Here is an 18,844-nt window from a genome sequence, read left to right on the forward strand (position 1 = left end):
TGGTGTTATGCTTAGAGCATGGTGGTCATTAAATACACTAGTATGCTTTTGCAAGAATAAGACACAAAGGCCAGTAGCTTCAGATTTAATGGTGGATAAAAAAGGTGTATGAATCAGAATCCTGCACGATTATTTAGGTCCAGCTAAAAATTATCCAGGTAACTCAAACGTTGTAATTAACTTCTCCCTTCCTAATTGCTGTTTAGTGTTAACTACATTTTAGGAATGGATTAAATGATTCCTGTGCAAATTCCTGATTCATATGGGTGAATGTATGATAGGTTTCAACAGAGGGTGAAAATCTGAAAATCTTTTCCAGCTTCTGGAGGACAGGTTTAAGCCAAACATACCATGAATTCAAGAGGTGAGCACTATCTACCTAGATCTGATCCGCTTCAGATTCTCCTCTATAATGTCCTTCATTTACCTTTCTAAAGCTTCTGCTTAAATGATTAGTAGAGTATTACATTTTGCTCCCAATATAATTGAAAAGAACAAAGATGTTTTATTCTTTTGTTCTAGATCCTAAGGAAGGAGATGGTATTTCACTATCAACATAAGTTTGCACAGAGTTCCTTTGGTATTGACTAGCACTTCTATTTATATTAAAGGATTTCCAGGACAAATGGTATCTTTAAGATAAAGTCATAGAACAAGAATATAGCACAATCACATTTTATGTATTTTCTGGAAGTGTTCCTTTAAAATGAATATCAACATCCCCAAAATCACCCACAGAAAAAAAAAAAAAAAATGTTTTCTGCTTTTCAAATGAGAAAACATATACAAATGTGGAATGACTTGCCACAGATGAAAGGTAGGTAAAAAGTCCCCATTTTCAGATTTCATTGTCTGTAAAACATTTTCAGGACTAGCACCTAGGAATGAAATGTTCTTACTGTGTAGGGAAAAAAAAAAAAAGTCATATACTTTGAAATAAGTTTGTCACAATGGACCTTCCTAACAAGTTCATTCCATTATTTGAGCTAAAGAAAACCTCCATCAGTAGTGATAGCAGAAAGCCTTTTTGTCTCTGGAGGCAACCCATTAGAAAGTGCTGCAACCATAAATGTATAAGTAATTTTGTAGTTGGTATTGGTCTTGTTACAATGGGGTGATGTGGTGTGGGTCTTATGTAGCATGTTGTTAGACATATATCATGTAAAGGTCTAACAGACCCCACCTGGACTACTGCGTTCAGCTCTGGTGCCCGATGCATAAGGAAAACATAGACCTTTTATAGCATATCCAGAGGAGGGCTGAAAAGATGATCAGAGGGCTGGAGCACCTTTCTGATAAAGACAGGCTGAGAGAGTTGGAGTTATTTAGCCTGGACAAGAGAAGGCTCTGAGAAAACCTTATAGAGACCTTCCAGTATTTAAACGGGGCATACAAGAACACTGAAGAGGAACTCTTTATCGGGGAGTGTAGTGATAGGACAAGGCATAACAGTTGTAATCTAAAAAAGGTTTAGATTAGATATAAGAAAGAAATTCTTCATGATGAGGGTGATGAGGCACTCAGGCAGGCTGCCCAGAGAAACAGTTGATATTCTGTCCCTGGAAATGTTCAAGGCCAGTTTGGATGGGGCTTTGGGCAACCTGGTTGAGTGGAAGGTGTCCCTGCCTATGGCAGGGAGGTTGAAACTAGATGGTCTTTAAGGTCCCTTCCAACACAAACCACTCTATGATTCTATAATATCAGGTCTCATCATCTGAGTCTCTCTTCACGGTCAATGGAGAGAAATCACCACTGTAAGATAATGATTCAGATAACTAGTTATTGATATGTATATAGCATGAGACAGTTGTTCCTCAGGAATGTCTGTTTTTTTCCATCACCTTTCAAGTGACTTTGTGATGGCCTTCATATTCCACATCTGCCTTGAAGTCTTTTCGCACCAACCAATTTCACTTTCATGAACAGCCTATGTGAACAGACTATGTTTTCCAATTGCAATTGTACTCCCATTCCATCATTGCAAACCAGCTCCAAGGCTTTTCTGACAAACAAATCCCAGAGCAGTTTAGCATCTGTGACATATTGCAGACACAGAATTCTGAAATACATTGTAAAAATTCAGGTTTTATGTGGTACTTTGAGATACTTGAGTGAAAGCACAAACTGTACAGTCCAAGCCCAGATGTTCATTAATCAGTCTTTTATCATATGAGTTCTTTATTCTTTATTGTCCTGTTTCAGAAGCATATTTCCAGACTAGTTCAGTCATCTCCAAGACAGACCAAGCCTTCTATTGTCTCATCAGTCTGTGAATACACTCAAATTCTTACCTTTTGGAGAAGATATTTTGTCTGAGCAGTTCCATGTGTGCTAAAGCATATCCATCTGGCATCCCTGAAGGAAACTCAGTATGATAAATATTACTACAAATTAGCATAGTTTGAAGCCTTGGCTCCAAAAAAAAAAGGCTTTAATTAACTGTATTTACCCAATGGTCTTGGGATGTGCTTTAAGACTACTCCCTGCAGAGAAATGGAGGTAATCACAGAGAGCTTGATGCTGCATTGTGTGTTTGCGTGTGCATATGCCTCCTCTGATCCTTTTTCTTGTCCAAAATACAGGTCTTGTACACTTCTTCCAAATGGAATAATCAGCAATTTAGTCATTGCCAGTAAAACTTTAGGTGTCTTAACTCTTCAAAATAAAATGTCGATAGCTGTTTTTTTTTAACACATGACGCAGAGTAAAAATGCTACTGCCAAGGTTTATCAGTCGTTAAAACTTCACTCGGTGCAGATATGATCTTTTCCCTTGGAGTTTAAACTAGAAATAACTTGTATTCCAAAGCGTAAACAAAGATCTCTCATGATTATAGTGCTGACTTATCTTTGGTTAAAATATTTCACAGAACAGCTACGCACGTACTTATGGACAGGTATTCAGCTGGCAAATTGATGGAGATTCTCCTTCTGGCAACAGCCAATGATAGGTGTAAGATGAATAATAGTAGAGAAGTAGCCAGATTGTTGAGAAAGGGTAAAAGAAGATAATAAAGGGCAGTTGGAATACTGCCTGCATGGATAGACAGATGGAAATAAATTGAGACAATTTCAAAACTAAAGTAAATTATAGTACACAAAGAAAAAAGAGACTGAGCAACCAAAAGCATTAGAAATATTAATATTAATAACAATAATAATGAAACAACAGTAAACACCAAAAACGACTGCTCAGCTTTACTACTTTAGGTAAATTAAAATTCCAGATGTACCACCAGCAAGATAAGTAAATATGGTAAGGATACTTCAGATTCAGTCTGATGGACATCATATCACGTAACTAGCAATATACACTAAAAGAACAATCCACCTGCAAAATCTCACACAATAATAGTAATGTTTTCTGGAAGACATGAATAATATTACTCCACAAAAGGATACTGGGTCAAGTGCTCAGCTGTTGCAAATTGGCTGAGCTACCTTGATTTCAGTGGAGTTATGCCAGTTAATTCTGGACTAGATCTTCAACTGAAGTTTTTACTTGTAAAGGATTCAAATGTTTCATTAAATATCTTCTGCGATGGAACAATTCTCACTGCCATTCTTCCTCCATACATCTGATCTTGTCCTATAATTTTCTCAGCCTCTTTTTGCAGCCATTCTTGCCTTTTAATGACTTAGTTAAAGTAGAATAAATATTTTCCAGGTAGACATAATAGAAATAAGAAATGTATCACTTGAGTTCATGTGTAAGGCAGAGCAAGCCCAGCCAGAATGGTGTTTCAGTTACTGATTCTGGGAATGAGTACATTTAGACTGGTACATTCTGGGAAGATAAATACAGTTAAACTGGTACTTATTTTTTATTATTTGGAACATGGAATTGACCTTTGTTATACTTTTATTTTTTATAGGGCCCTTGACATGACCCAGTATTGTACAGTGTGAGATTTAATATCAATGTAAAATGTTGATATATCTAATCAACTTCTCTTTTGAATTTATCTCAAATTTTATATTTTTACATGCAGATAGAAAATATATAATATATAACATAATTATAAGATACAATAAGCGTGAATGATAGGAATGATAGGTCAAAACAATGTATAACCCAAGGTCTTAAGAAATGGAACATCTATTTCTAAGTTCCAAGCTTTTCTACAAGTTTCTTGGAAACTGCCTATTCTCTTTGCCTCAGTTTCCTTCTACTTCAGTTTAATGAGTTGTACTTTTCTTCCTTATCAATACATAATGAGGATAAAGTTGTTAGCACCTGAAGTATTTACTTCACAGAATCACAGAATCACAGAATCATCTAGGTAGGAAGAGACCTCCAAGATCACTGAGTCCAACTTGACATGTACAAGGTAAATGTGATTCACGTCACCCAACCTTCTCTTCCATTCTGGGTCCTTAGGTGCTGTAGTCTTTAGTCTAACTTTGTAGACAACAGAGGAGAAGCTACTTCCAAAAGACACTTTTCCCCACTCAACTCGTATTCACCTCCTGGAACAAGATGAGTCTGTCTCTAGAATGTCTTTTTTGTTCTGCTTGGCCTAAAGAGAGCCTAGATTTCTAACTAAATTAAACTTTCAAGTAGCTGAAGTTAGATGATATAATCACACACATGGTCAATATATAATTATATGCACAGCCAAATAAACTGTTTTGAGAAGTCCAATATTTATAAGTTGAGATATACATAAACCAACTTACGTAATCCCTAGTGACCATTGCCACCTGGGAATTTCCTAAAAATTCATAGCAGAAGTGTTTGAAGGATGAATGAGGAGAAGGAATATTGAGGGGGAACAAATGATTACAATATGCTTTGGTTCAGGTCAATCTTAAGGGAATATTTTGCAGAAGATCAATCATTAAATATCTCTTTGTTATAATCCTCCAGTTATTAGACTTGTCATATGTCAATCCTTCTGACTTGAAAGAGCCTAAAATATGCAGGGCTGGAAGCAAATTCTATGTGTATTATGACAGGCATCAGGAAGATGTAGAATGAAACACTCTAGTTTAGAGAACCATTACAGATCTATTCTTAAGGCTTAAATGATGTGTCTCCCACAAGATCTGTAAACTTGCTTGTTTCATAGGCAACCTGTAAAACTGATGCCTGGAGGGGTTCAGCTGTCCCACTCAGTGTTTGTTTTTATCTTTTTCAATAGTTAGATTGTGGAGCAGCCTATAAAATCAAGACCTCTGCCTGCAAGCCAGAAACTCTCTGTTTGACCTGTGATTACTCTGTTTTTGCCAAAAGACTTTGCAGGAGCAACACACAAATAAGATAGGCCCCTGTCAGTAGGACACTTTTGCTTGACCTCAACTTGCTTTGCCATTGTTGCAACACATGGCTAGAAATTAATTTTTTTAGTAACCTTACCATTCTTCTTTACAGAATACTTCAGGTTGGTAAGAGGAAGTTTTGTGCCCCTTTCAAATCCAAAGTTCCTTCAAGCATTCTTGGACAGATCTTGAAAGATATGCACATATACAACATATGCACATATACAACGTATGCAAACATACAACACATATGTACTCTTTTTTACTGTGGTACAGCACAAACATTTTTACAGTGTTTACTGGAAGTTGCACTTCTACTTTAGACTTAACAACTTAGCTAGGTTTTTTTTTTTTTTTTTTTTTTTTTTTAACCTCCAATAATTAAATCTCAAATCTTTCTTATACCCAATATTAGCAGCAGCTTGGAAAACAAAACCAGCCAAACAAAAAAGATGCATCATTTTCTCAGTTTACATTGGTGTTCAAGGACTAATATACAGGGGGAAGCTGTAGCTATCAACAACCCCCATGATCATCAGCTAACACAACATATTTCCAAAAATCACAAGACCAGGGAAGAATGCATTCTTTCCTGTTATTAAATGAGCTCTAGAATAAATCTAGGAAGTTACTTAATCCCTTATCAAGAGAAGGGAAATCAATCATCTTTTTGAGAGGATAGAGAAGCTGCTATGATTTACTTTGGTAAAAACCCAGAGGCTTGTAAACCTTCAAAGTTATGCTCATTTACCAGTAACAGAATAAGCATGGTGATGCTCAGGCAAAAGTATTGTTTATTCTTTTGATCTTTGTTTTTTTTCTTACTTTTTTTCCCTCACTAGCTCTATTTGCTACTTTCTACCACAGCACTTTCTGAAGGTGAATTATTCAGTGCATTTCTAGTCCAATTCAGAAAGCTTCATGCAGATAGAATTAAATGTCACATGTAGAACTAAGTAGAAGCAACTCAGTGAGCAGATAAATCACTAGAGTTTTTCCTTTAAGTTATTAATGGACTTTTAGAAGCTAATAATCTACATACAAACATTTGAGATTATGAAATATAATACTTCCATCTGCGTGGCCATATGAAACACTCTTTTTCCTAGTCTTGTGTCTTTATAGGAAATGGAGAGAAATTCAAGCATTTACAGACCGAAGACTATGGATATAAATTATTTACCATATAGTTAAGACTGCCTGTATTGACAAAGTCTTCTCTCTCTCTCTCTCTTCTTTTTTTTTTGATAAACTTTAGATTTTGATAAACTTTAGATTAGAAAAAACAAAGCAAAACAAAACAAAACAAAACAAAAAAAAAACAAATTACATTTGCACCTCTCCTCATTTCTTTGAGATGTGGTATTTTTGTCTGTCTGACTTTGTGTTATTGTTATATTTGCCATATTCTTGTGCTTCTTCAAGGGCTGAAAGGAAAAGCACAAAAGCCTATGCTTATTTGTATTTGGTTCTTATGTTTTAATCTCTGATAAGTGCTTGGAATTGCCTTGGCTGGTGTAGCCAGCAGGTTTAGGACATGGCTGGACTTGCAATATAGATACAGATTTATAGCGTCAAGCCTATTTTTTTCTAATATGCCACTCTTGGGAGGTCTGCTGTGCTAAAACCGGCTGACCAATTCACTGGTAAAAATCAGTGCTATAGATTGCTGATATTGTAACAGTGATCTACTGGTTTTATAATTTATATATTATCCAAGATTAACTTTACCAAACTGTACAGTTGAATTGAACTTTCGTTTTCAGATTGAATTTTAGACTCCTTTTTCAAGCTCTATTTCTCTCACTCATGCGTTTTCTCTAATGGAATTCCCCTGCCTTCAGAGATGATATTCTGACTCCCTACAGCAGTTCTTCGTGCAAGCCAATAGTCACTGACATTGTCTTAAAGTTGGAGAGGAAATCATAGTAAGAAAACAGAAAATGTGAGTAGAAAAAGAAAACTTTATGAATAATAGAACGAATACTTTAAACTTACCTTCTTTACTCCTTACCATGAATTTCATCTATTGTGATTCATGGATATTATTAACTTTCCATTGAATCCCCTATGTGTTCTCACCCATGCAACTCAGAAATAAATATCTGAAAAAAATATTTTAGACTAAATCCACTGCAACCTCCTCCCTCTACACATACACACACACACACAAACACATACAGTGTATTAACATAAATGTGTTATTTCCTTTTGACTGAAACTGAGAATAGTTTAAGACATTAATCCCCTGGATTAACTTTACCCTCACTCACAACTCTTTCCTCTTGGTTCTAACTCACTACTGACTAATCAGACCTCTGTCAGAGTCTGGGGTATAAAAAGCATCAAAGTAACTTAGCCGCCTTTGTTCTGCCCTTACTTCCATGAGGAGCTGCAGAATACACAATCTAATTCATTGTCCTTTATACCACTTCATAACCGTCTCTCATCCCGTTTTACTCTCACTAATGGCAGTAAATGCATCCTGCCTAACTTGGGAAAACTATGGCCTTGAATGCTGATGGTTTCCTGAACATGATTCAGATAGTACATACACTCAACCTTTGTATTTCCTGGGATATTGGCCTGACCACTAGGAAATGTACAAAAAGTTCATTCACATTTCTTTTTTAGCAGCAGAAAGGGATATTATGTAACATTGGAAATTTGATAAAGATTAAGCTTCAGAGATTGCCTAGTTAATGAAAGCATTCTGGTTTCCTCAAAGAGTCTTTTTGCAACAATCATGGCTGAACAGTCCGCAGGGCATGGAGTCCTCTTCTGTACTGCTGAAAGGATAATATTTAGAACAGAGACAATCAACCATTCATCCCCTGCCCTGATTTATGTTGTACACTTGGGATAATACTAACCCAGTAGCGGCAGTTCTCAAAGGTTTGCCTATCTTTTAGACCCTGGGTAAAAATGGAAGGGGAAAAAGAAGCTCAAACAAATTAGTGAATGTGATACATTCTGCCACTGTGCAAAGTAGTTATAGAAACAGTATGCTTCTCTGGAAATAGGTTTGATCTCAAGGTGTTCAGAGGCTCAAATTAGTATGCTTTTGCCTTGAAAAAGAGCTGAAAGACCCTGAAAAAGGTCATGGAATTTACTCTCTGAGGCACCACAGAGAGTGACTAGTACTGTTTGTTTACATCATGACATGCAGCTTGAGGAAACACACAGAAGTACACAGTGGGAAGAGCAGAGAAGAGAACTGCAGAAGACAAGAAAGACTGGCTTCATAACACGGGTTAATAAGGTAGTCCTGAGCTTGGGGGAAAACCATGAGGCTGGGAAATGTGTGAACTACAACTGAGAGATAATTATGAATAGAAGAGAGTCTTTGTTTGATGGTGTAGGCCTGACTGGGATGAGAGTTGTGCCTCATAGGTGAGGTGACTTGTTCACATCATGTAGGTCATTACTAAACAAAAATATAGATCTCTTCCCTAGGCTCTTAGATACCTATTATGCTTTGGGCCACCCAATCTCACCACCCACCAAGTTCCCTGTAGACCTGTAGACAGTGGGGGGTGGGGGGTGGGGGGTGGGGGCGGGTTGGCAGGGATTATTCTTCAGACTGCAACAACACTAAATTTTTTTCCAGATACATCAAGTGGTTCTCAAACTATTTTTTCTTTCATTCTCAATGGGAGGCCCTGGGATAGGAGACAAATAATGGTTTGGCTCTATGGCTCTCAAGAACTATAGACCCTATCTTTTCCTGCTGTTTGTCTCCTGCAGTCTGTCTCCTCCCCTTGTCAAAAGGAATTCTTCAACAGATCCTACTCCTTGACTCTGTCACTGCCTCATGTTGGGATCTGCCTGGCAATGAGCCCCTTCTTTTGTCTCTATCTTCTTTCCCCCAGTCCCCTGTGATATTGTGTTGCACTTTGGTTTGAAGTATAGGGAAAAAAAAAAAAAAAGTCTGTGAGGGCTACAGCTTCCTCTGGGACTTTGTAGCTGGTCTGATGAAGAATTTTAAATCTTCTGCCTTACAACTCTTTTCTTGATTTCTCCCTTCTTTCTTTCTTTTTTCTTCCAAATTCTCCTCCCTTCTTACAAAGAGAAAAGGAATAAAACCACTTTTATTCTGGCATACATCTGTTTTGCCTTTACTGCCCTTGTTCTAACACTATAGGAAGCCACTAAGGTTCTGTAATTTTAATCATTAATCATGTTGCTGAAAGAAATATCTGTTTGCTGAAAGACATATCTATTTAATGGCAAATGATTTATTGACACATAATCATAAAACATTGAATCATTCAGGTTGGAAAAGACCTCTAAGATCATCTAGTCTAACCTTTAACCTAGTACTGAAATCCACCACTATACTATGCTACTAAGTTCCAAATCTACACGTTTCTTATCTACATGTTTCTTGAACACCTCCAGGGATGGTGATTCAACCATTTCATTGGGCAGCCTATTCCAAAGCCACAAAACTCTTTCAGTAAAGAAATTTCTTCTAATATCCAGCCTAACCCTCCCCTGACACTACTTGAGGCCATTTCCCCTCGTCTTATGACTTGTTGCTTGAGAGAAGAGCCTGATCCCCATCTCGCTATAGCCTCCTTTAAGGTAATTTTACAGCATGATAAGGTCTCCCCTGAGCCTCCCTTTCTCCAGGCTAAACAAACCCAGTTCCCTCAGCCGCTCCTCATAAGACGTTTTCTCTAGACCCCACACTATCTTCGTTGCCCTTCTTCAGACATGCTCCAGCACCTCGATGGCCTTCTTATAGTGACAGGCCCCAAACTCAATACAGTATTTGAGGTGTGGCCTCACCAGAGCCAAGTACAGAGGGACAATCACTTCCCAAGTCCTACTAGCCATGCTATGTCTGATACAAGCCAGGATGCTGTTGGCCTTGTTGACCATAGCTACAGCTGGCTACATGAATGGCTACAGTGCTTGCTGAAATTGTCAGGTGCTCAAAACACACAAGGAAGTGGTCCCTAATTTCTATTCAGTTGTCTATTCAATTGTCTATTCAATTGTCTATTCAATTCCATTTCCTCTGAAATACATGGTGTGCTACCTGTTTTCTGGAATTTTCTTCGAAAGTTCAAGACTGAGTCAGTGACATTGATGAAGAGTGCTGAGATTACATGCACAGATGTTATCAGGCCAGCCTGGCTAATAAGACATAAGTATTTTTAAACAAATACACATATTTATCTGAATACAGAATATTGATATTAGATTATGAACATCACGTAGCTGAATAATTTGTCTCTGATATTAGGACAGCAACTTTCTTCACTGTATGATGACCAGAACTTTATGTGTTTAGTCAGTGAGCATATTTTCTTGAGTGCAGATATACACATATTCATAAAAACACTTTCTCATGCCATGTACTGTACACATGAGATTGAACAAACAAATGAACAGTACGGGATGAGTAAAAGACCAGTAACTTTGATTTTTCTGCTCCTCTATCATACATATTTTTGACTTTATAGGAGTAGCTCTCATCATAAGTGAGAGCTGTGATGAGTTTTTGTCACAAAATAAGTGACTAAGAAGGCAGATGAACTCTTTGTTTATGCATATTTTGAAGTTATTTTCTTTCAGGCTTAAACAGGTTTCATATGTCACAGAAAGTCATTGCAGTAGTATTAAAAGATCTTTTTTGATGGGAAGGGAGGAGATTAATGCATAGCTAGTGGTATCTTAGAAGGGAATGCATACTGGCAAAGGACCTTCTGGAATTAAATAGAAATGTTAAAAAATAAATGAATTAATTAATTAAAAGAAGAACTTAAAGAAAAAGGGGAGAACCTTTCCAGAGAGAATATGTTCTTTACTCTGTCTTGTCAAATGCAATTATCAGTAAGTTAAATCAGTCATAGGGAGCCCTGTCTGTGACTGGGCTGGAGCCAGTAAAGTCATTCTGTTAGATGAATCCTGCACTTAATTAGATGTTATTTTGCCCCACCTAATCAACAGTGTGCTGGGGTGACCTTGGCTGGCTGCCAGACCCCCACCCAGCCACCCTGTCATTCACTGTCCTCAACAGGAGAGGGGAGAAAGTAAGATAGAAAAGCCTTTGGGTTGAGATAAAGACAGTTTAATAAGAAAAGCAAAAGCTGTGTGTTGAAGCAAAACAAAAAGAGGGAAATATTCACTACTTACCATTGGCAGGCAGATGTCCAGCCAGTTTTTGGAAAGCAATGCTTTAGTATGCTTAGTGGTTGCTCAGGTAAATAAATGTCATAACCATGAATCCATGAATGTCCCTGCATCCTCTCCTTTCCCTCAGCTTTTATTCCTGACCATGATGTCACATTGTATGGAGTACCCCTTTGTTCAGTTTAGGTCAACTGTCCCAACTGTGTCCCCTCTCAGTGTCTTGACCACCCCCAGGCTACTGGCTTTTGGCGGGAGGAGGCTGAAGAGAAACCCTTGAAGCTGTGAAAGCAATATTTAACAGTAGCCAAAACATATGTGTGTCAACACCATTTTAGCCAAAAATGCAAAGCACAACTCCGTATGGGCTGCTGTGAAGAAAGTTAACTCCAGTTAACTGCCAGATTCAGTACAAACAGCAAGTAAACAAGTCCATCACCAAATAATCAAAAATAATTAAAATCTCAGTAGTAGGTGATCAAATACTGTATAGAAATACAAACAACTGAAAAGTGCTGCAGGATAAATATTGTAAAAAGTTTAAGGAAATAAATAAATTCCTGCATTTATGGGATGTGCAAGTAATTTCATGTATTTTCCTGACATCCCTCCTGGCATAAGTAATGCTCCTAGAGACATTGGCTTGCCTACAGCAGTGCCTGGCCAGAAGGCCTTCACATACAGAATAGGATGATGAACAGGAATTCTGTAGAAGAGGAAAATTATCTGGTATTAATTAGTTGATGTTACTAAGCAAGATTGGCTTCAGTACTTGGTATGCACCAAGTAAACTCTTTGGAAGTGAAGCACTCTTCTCCTCACTTGCTTAGTTGGAGACTAGAACTAGCTGAACTAGAACATAAGATTTGAATGCTCTTGGCTATATTCTGAAAGGGAGATAAAATTGCCTTGGTTCTAAAATAACTTCTTAGTTGCCACTGATCTTTTTGAAGGTAGACAGTTCCCATTTAATGGAAAAGATGTTCAATTAAAATTCATTCACTGAACAAAAATATTCCCTAAAACTAAAGCACTAGCAAGTGCACCACAACTAAAAGTTGCGCTGGATCCCAGAGTTCATTAAATGGAAATGATAACAAAAAGGGTATCTATATGTTAGTTCTGTTTAAACACTTAAATGTGTGAAATATAAATGATTTTTTCATCCATATAATGTGAGTAGATCAAGGAAGAATGATATAGTAGGCAAATTTTTAAATTTATCCACACAAGTCTTGCTGTATTTTTAAACAACAAGGTTCTTATGCTGACCTTTCCAGAAGAAACCACTGAAATATATTGGAGATTATAAACTTTGTGAATGCTGAAATACTAAGACAAATGTGTAAGCATTGTTATAAAAGTGTTCTTTGGGGATGATAAGTCTTACCAACCATAAAAATCACTAAGGCCAAACTCCACCTTCTGTATCTAATGCTGCACTAGTTCACTGTCACTGAATATACTCAATACCAGTATTTTGATGTTTTCTACATGACTTAAAGTGATAAAATAAGTAAATCAAACTGATAAAAATATTGCCAGCTTCAAATATTTATAGACAGAAAAAAAATATGGAAATGCCTAATACAGAGGCACTTAACCCAGTTTAACCCTCATTTAGCTTGTGTGAATAAATCCTTGTATTTTTATGACTCTAACAAATCAGTTGTTTGTGTGTCATCGCTTTAAAAATGTCAGATACAAAACCCATTTAAACCAATCCAACACTTCAAACATTGAGCAAGCTTTAATCATTCTCTCTGGTGTGGCAGGACAAGGCCTTAAATTCTAAGAGCACATCCCAGTGGAAATGTTAAAGATCTTGCTAGTAGAAATGGGCTGTCTAATTTCACATTAAATAGGAAGATTAATCTTCATGGAAAGATCATGACTAACCTAGAAGTCTAACAAATTCAGGTACTTCTATAATGTTTATTGGTAAAAAAGAAAACTTCCTAGTTCTGTAAGTGTTATGAGCACAGATTAATGAGCCTTGACATTCATTCTGTCTGATGCAACACTTCTAGATTTATGGTAAATGGAGGTGTAAAAGCACTTCTTTGTTACCAAAATATTTTATAGTTTGTATGTCTGAAGATGGATGTATTAAAATACATCTATCTTTGGTGGAAATTTCAATTAGAAAAGCATGTTTGATCAGAAAGAATGAAAAACAAAACAAAACAAACAACAACAACAACAAAAGTTAATCTGTTACAGTTCATCAGTTTTATATTACCAATATCAGGTGTAGAAAAGTGACACTGAACAGCATGCAATCAGCATGCAAACTAAACTTGGTCAGTGTCTAGTCTGACAGCTTAATTCAAATAAGCGCTTTGAGTGAATCTTACCTATCAAAAAGACTTCTGTAAAAGCCTTAAGCCCATATAAATATTAATCCCAGAACCTATAGATTTACTTCTGCATAATTAGTTATTATTATTATTATTATTGTTATTATTCTTTGGGAATAGCAGACTGGAATGGTTTAGCTGCCTACTTTTTTTTTTTTTTTTTTTAACCATTAGTCTAGTTGATATGGTTCTAAAAGGAATCTTCTATGTATCAACTAAAAATACCTGGGAGGAAAGTTTTATTTTATTTACTTATTTATTTATTTATTCATTCATTTTTATTTAATGTAATATAAGAAGATTCTGGGTTTATTAAATATTTTTCAGGGTGATTTTCCGAATAAATCCAGACAATGTTCTGGTTTTAAAACTACCAACTTCCTAATAACTTTGTTGACCATTTGTTTCGGTTGTGGCTTGCATAGAGTTACTTTTCAAGTTACTTTTCTCCTTAGTGTCTGGTATAGTGTTGTGTTTTAGATTTGGGATGAGAAGGTGTTCAAGACCAGGTTGGATGAGCAACCTGGGCAGCCTGGTCTAGGGGGTGACATCCTCACTCATGGCAGAGGGATTGAAACTAGATGGTCTTTAAGGTCCCTTCCAACCCAAACCATTCTATAATTCTATGGTTCTATGATTCTATAAGAGTAATGCTGATAACATACCAAAGTTCTAGTTGTTGCAGAACAGTGCTTACACAGAGCCAAGGACTTTACTGCTTCTCATACTGCCCTGACAGTGAGGAGGATGGGGGTGCACAAGAAGCTGGGAGAGGACAGAACCAGGACAGCTGGACCAGACTTGCCAGAGGGATATCCCATACCATATGACATCATGATGAACAGTAAAAATGGGGTCAGTTGGCTGCGGGAAGTGCTGCTGTTCAAGGGCTGGCTGGTCATCTATTGGTGTTGTGTGCTATTTGTTTTGTATACTATTGTATTATTAATATTATTAATTTTATTAATATTATTATCCTTTCATTTTCTGTCCTATTAAATAGTCTTTATCTCAACCCACAAGTTTTACCTTTTTCTGATTCTTTCCCCCATCTTTCTGTGAGGGGAGCGAGTGAACCTTGTGTGATGCTTAGCTGCCTGCTGCTCACCATTCTGAGATGTTGGGAACGAGCTCTGGATCTTATTACACTGGGCTGATACCACTAATTTAATTCATCAATGTTAGTGATACCTCTCTCTTCTTGGTGAATTCTAATGGTTTGATCTCTTCTGAATATGTTTTATAGTGATTTAGGGTTGCCTGTATATGCTCTGGGTTTAAAGATTCAAATTATTTATACAGATTTATACAGATTGGAAGTAAGTATAGGGTACATCTGACAAATCTAGACATCAAAAGTCTATGTCTGGCCACTGAAGACTCTCTTTGCAGACAATGGAGTTATTTAGCAGAGGCATATTTCATCACATCTTAAAATAGATGTCAAAAATAGGTCAAGTGTGTCACACCCTGGAAGTACTTATTTCTCTATATTGACATTTGCAAACTCAGCTATTGATGTCTGTTGCAGAAACACTAGCACAAGTGTTTATACTTTCATTGTCAGATGTGATTAAGAACTTGCACAAAACAGTAAAGCGGCTGAAGAAACATTTCTGAGGCCTCTACTCTAAATCTGTCCAGCTTTTGAAGAGCTCTATTTATTTCTCAACAAGAATTTTAAAAGGTTCAGTTTAAGGCTATAATGATAACTTTATATTCTCTGAGTAGGGATTTCAGTTGCACGTGTAGAAGCACAGATCTATGTATGCTGCTTGCAAAATTAATGAGTGGGCACTGAAGCCTGGAATGATTGCTAATGAGGAAGAAGTTTCCATTTTGTCGGTTGTACAGGTTCAGCAAAGTAGTACAGTAATGAAAGAAATGTTAATTGATGACAAGTGTTCTGCCTGATGTAGTCATGAAAAAAGAGAAAACAAAAATAGGGTTCAAAAAGGACTGAATTCCTTAAACTACTAAAAGTGGAAAATGATGCTTTGAACAGTTAAACTGAAGAGAGAGTTAAGCAGAGAGCAGAAAGCAATTCATTATGGCAAGGGAGAACACAATAGGATGAATGAAGAGAAATCACAAGTGAGAGAAGGCGCAATGGTTCTTTCTGAGCCTCAAAGATATCTGCTGTTGAAGGTTTCATAATTGCTGATAACTGGCAGCTCTTGGATTCAAACCAAGAGTTTCTCTACATACGATCTAAAGATAACCCTGATAGCTTGGAGCTGGTTTCATGAATGTGTCTGGGATTACTTATCTCACTTCATGGAAACAATATGTATTTTTAAGTAATAACAAGTTCATTTCTGGGGAGCAGGGGAGAACTAAGGTGTGGAAAAATGGCTCATTTCCAAATATGATAAGAAAAGAAGTTAGTGTTTAGCTTGGAAGGTGCGTCTGACAGCAAATTTTAATTTATACATCCAAAATCCTTGGCAAACTTTGAAAAAAAAAAAAAAAGTAAAGAAAAAGGAATTAAACATTAATAAAAATAGAATAAAAGCTAAACTACTATCATGCTGAATTGCAATAAATTGCCTCCATCAAGGAGGTAACGTTTTGTTTCAAGTGAAGCCTATGGATATATGTAGATCAGATCCATAGCAATTCAACCACGGACTCTGGAAAACTATACATTTTCAGGTCTATTATACAGAATAAATAAAGAATAAAATTATTCAACTATTTGAATAAGAAAAGAAAAAGAGCAGGAATGGAAATTCAAAATTTGATTCCAAATCAAAATGAGTTTTGAGGACAGCAGCAAAGAGAGCTAGCATGAACTAAAGGCAGATTGTCAAGTTTCTGGGAACTTAGATTTTCCTGCAAGAACTGATTTAGTTCAATGAGATCAAAAATCTCATGCTTCCAAAGTGTTCAATGGATCTAAAATTTTGTGTTCTTTTCTGTTTTTTTTTTTCTTTTTTTTTTTTTCTTTGCTTTCATATAATTATTATTATTATTATTTTCTAGTTATTCACAGAAACCTTATGGACAGTGAGACATGCCTTGGAATTCTCACTAAAACCAATAATGGTGCAATTTGCCAAAACTGAGTACTTCAATGAAGAGTTGCATCTCTCTTCAGAGATTGTTTCTGAAAACAGTGAAATAATGAAAGAGCATGAAAAACTAAGTAAATGAAGACTGTTCCTGAAGTGAGCTTTGGGGCCACCATGCTCCTCACAGTAAGTTTAATCCATCTGCACGTGGGACTTCACAAATTAATTACAGCCTCCCAGCTGAATCCCTCTTCCAAGGGAGAGCATGGAATCTGTGACCTTACTGCCTTAAATATGGAGAGGGAGCCTAGAACTGTAGGTCTCTAGGGAAAAATCCACTTAACCCTTTCCTGAAGTTAGCAAAATGTTCGTTGAAAAGGAAATGCTTCAAAACAGCCTGAGTTCAATAAATCTCTCCTCAATTAATGCTGTTTATTGAATATCCCAACAAGTTCTGAATTAAGAAAATGAAATATTTCAGTTTCTAGGCCTTTCAAATTATAGTAAGTGAAAGGGATGTAAACTGTAATTTTCTGATATAAATTAAACAGTTTTAGAATGAACACAAGGGTCCATTTAGAAATGTAAGGGGCTTTGATTTTCCAATAGCCAACAGATTATTTGTTTCCAACAGAGTCTCTTTGGTGCACTCACCAAATTCATGTCTAAATAGTGAAAACTGACCTGTTTCAAGAAAATTTGGTTGTTTGTGTTGGTTACTCATGAAAGATGTGACTTATTAAGGAAACATACTGCCTTCTTACATGTAATTACAAGTATGCTGTTTTTTTCCTTTAAATATATTGTAGCTAAACATGAGCCTGCTTGGCAACCTATAGAAGAACCAAGATGAATAGATGCAATCTGTTACAGTTACAGTAATCTGCAGTGATTATTTCACAATTCAGAACTGTGGAGGCATTGAATCCATACCTGAACCATTAACATCCCAAAAGCATATAAACAACTTCAGTGTCAAGGAGTTTCTTTTCCCACAAAGATTCATCATGGTATTAAAATTTCCACTTGAGGCTGCAGGGTAGGGATGTTAACAGCTAAATTGCAATAAAGTATACTCTAGATAGAGTTCATTCTATTAGACTGACTTGTCAGAATTAGTTTCAGTTTGTAATATAGTACTGTAGCTCAGTAAAATATTTCTACAATGAATGAATTAAACGAAACTTCATTATTTATTTTAAACATAGATCTGGCTACCTATAAATGATTGCAATAAAAACATGGTTATATTTTTCATAATGCAAAGATATTTTATGTACTTATCAGTTCCTAATTATGTCTTAAGAAACAGCATTTTTAAAGGTCAAACTACATGTGCTCATGGAATACATCTGGCTCTCTCAGGGAAAGCCTGTCACACTAAACAAGATATTTTTCTGTGAGTTATCTGATAACTGGCCCATGTTCCTGCAGAGCTCTCATGTAAATCTTAGAAAAATGTAAGAAAATCTCATTATGATCACAATATGGTCTTGGATGTTTTTTAAAGCCAACAACTCTTCCAGCCAATTTAATATTCCTGCCCTGGGAGGGACTCCTCCCTGTGTTTTGGGAGCCCTACAAGTTGTTTCTGAAATTCCAGTATAATTACCAGTTTTATACCAGAAATGCCATGGAAAAGGTCTGATTAGAATGTGTGCACTTTAGAAAACTGTGTGATTTTCTAAAGATTTATTTTTTTAGCTCTGTTTAGTGGACCTGACTCAAACCTCAACCTTACAAGTATGGAAATACTTTCCTTCCCAACCTGTCAAAATACGGTCACTTGCTCAATTTAAGAATGAGCATATTCATATTCCTTTCCATGCTGCTGCTTATGACACATCTACAAGGCCATCTCTTTAATTTTCAAATCATTCCTTAAAACTGTTCCCTGAGCTGCTTATAAATAAGCAAGCTAACACCAGGCTACGGCCATTGACCATAACAGTGATCACCAAATTGACCAATGATATCTCATTTTCTTAAAAGCCCTTGGCTGCTTATGCATATCTATTCCACCCTCAAATTTATTCTTTGGCCTTTGGTAACATGGCATCTAAAAGAT

The 18,844-nt window shown here is 36.5% G+C and overlaps 1 long non-coding RNA gene across 2 annotated transcripts; it reads right to left on the minus strand.

Moving 5' to 3' along the window:
* Nucleotides 1–3,196: 3,196 nt before the first annotated feature.
* Nucleotides 3,197–11,509, minus strand: LOC121065356. 2 transcript variants are annotated; one of them, XR_005817007.1, is made up of 4 exons: nucleotides 11,409–11,509; nucleotides 10,309–10,406; nucleotides 4,356–4,469; nucleotides 3,197–3,626 (listed from the first exon to the last, which is right to left on the minus strand). It is a non-coding gene; the product is annotated as an uncharacterized LOC121065356 (long non-coding RNA). The 2 variants fall into 2 exon arrangements; XR_005817008.1 differs by lacking the exons at nucleotides 3,197–3,626; nucleotides 4,356–4,469 and adding an exon at nucleotides 7,283–7,366.
* Nucleotides 11,510–18,844: the final 7,335 nt, after the last annotated feature.

Source organism: Cygnus olor, chromosome 1 (assembly GCF_009769625.2).
Source record: "Cygnus olor isolate bCygOlo1 chromosome 1, bCygOlo1.pri.v2, whole genome shotgun sequence".
NCBI classification, from domain to species: Eukaryota; Metazoa; Chordata; class Aves; order Anseriformes; family Anatidae; genus Cygnus; species Cygnus olor.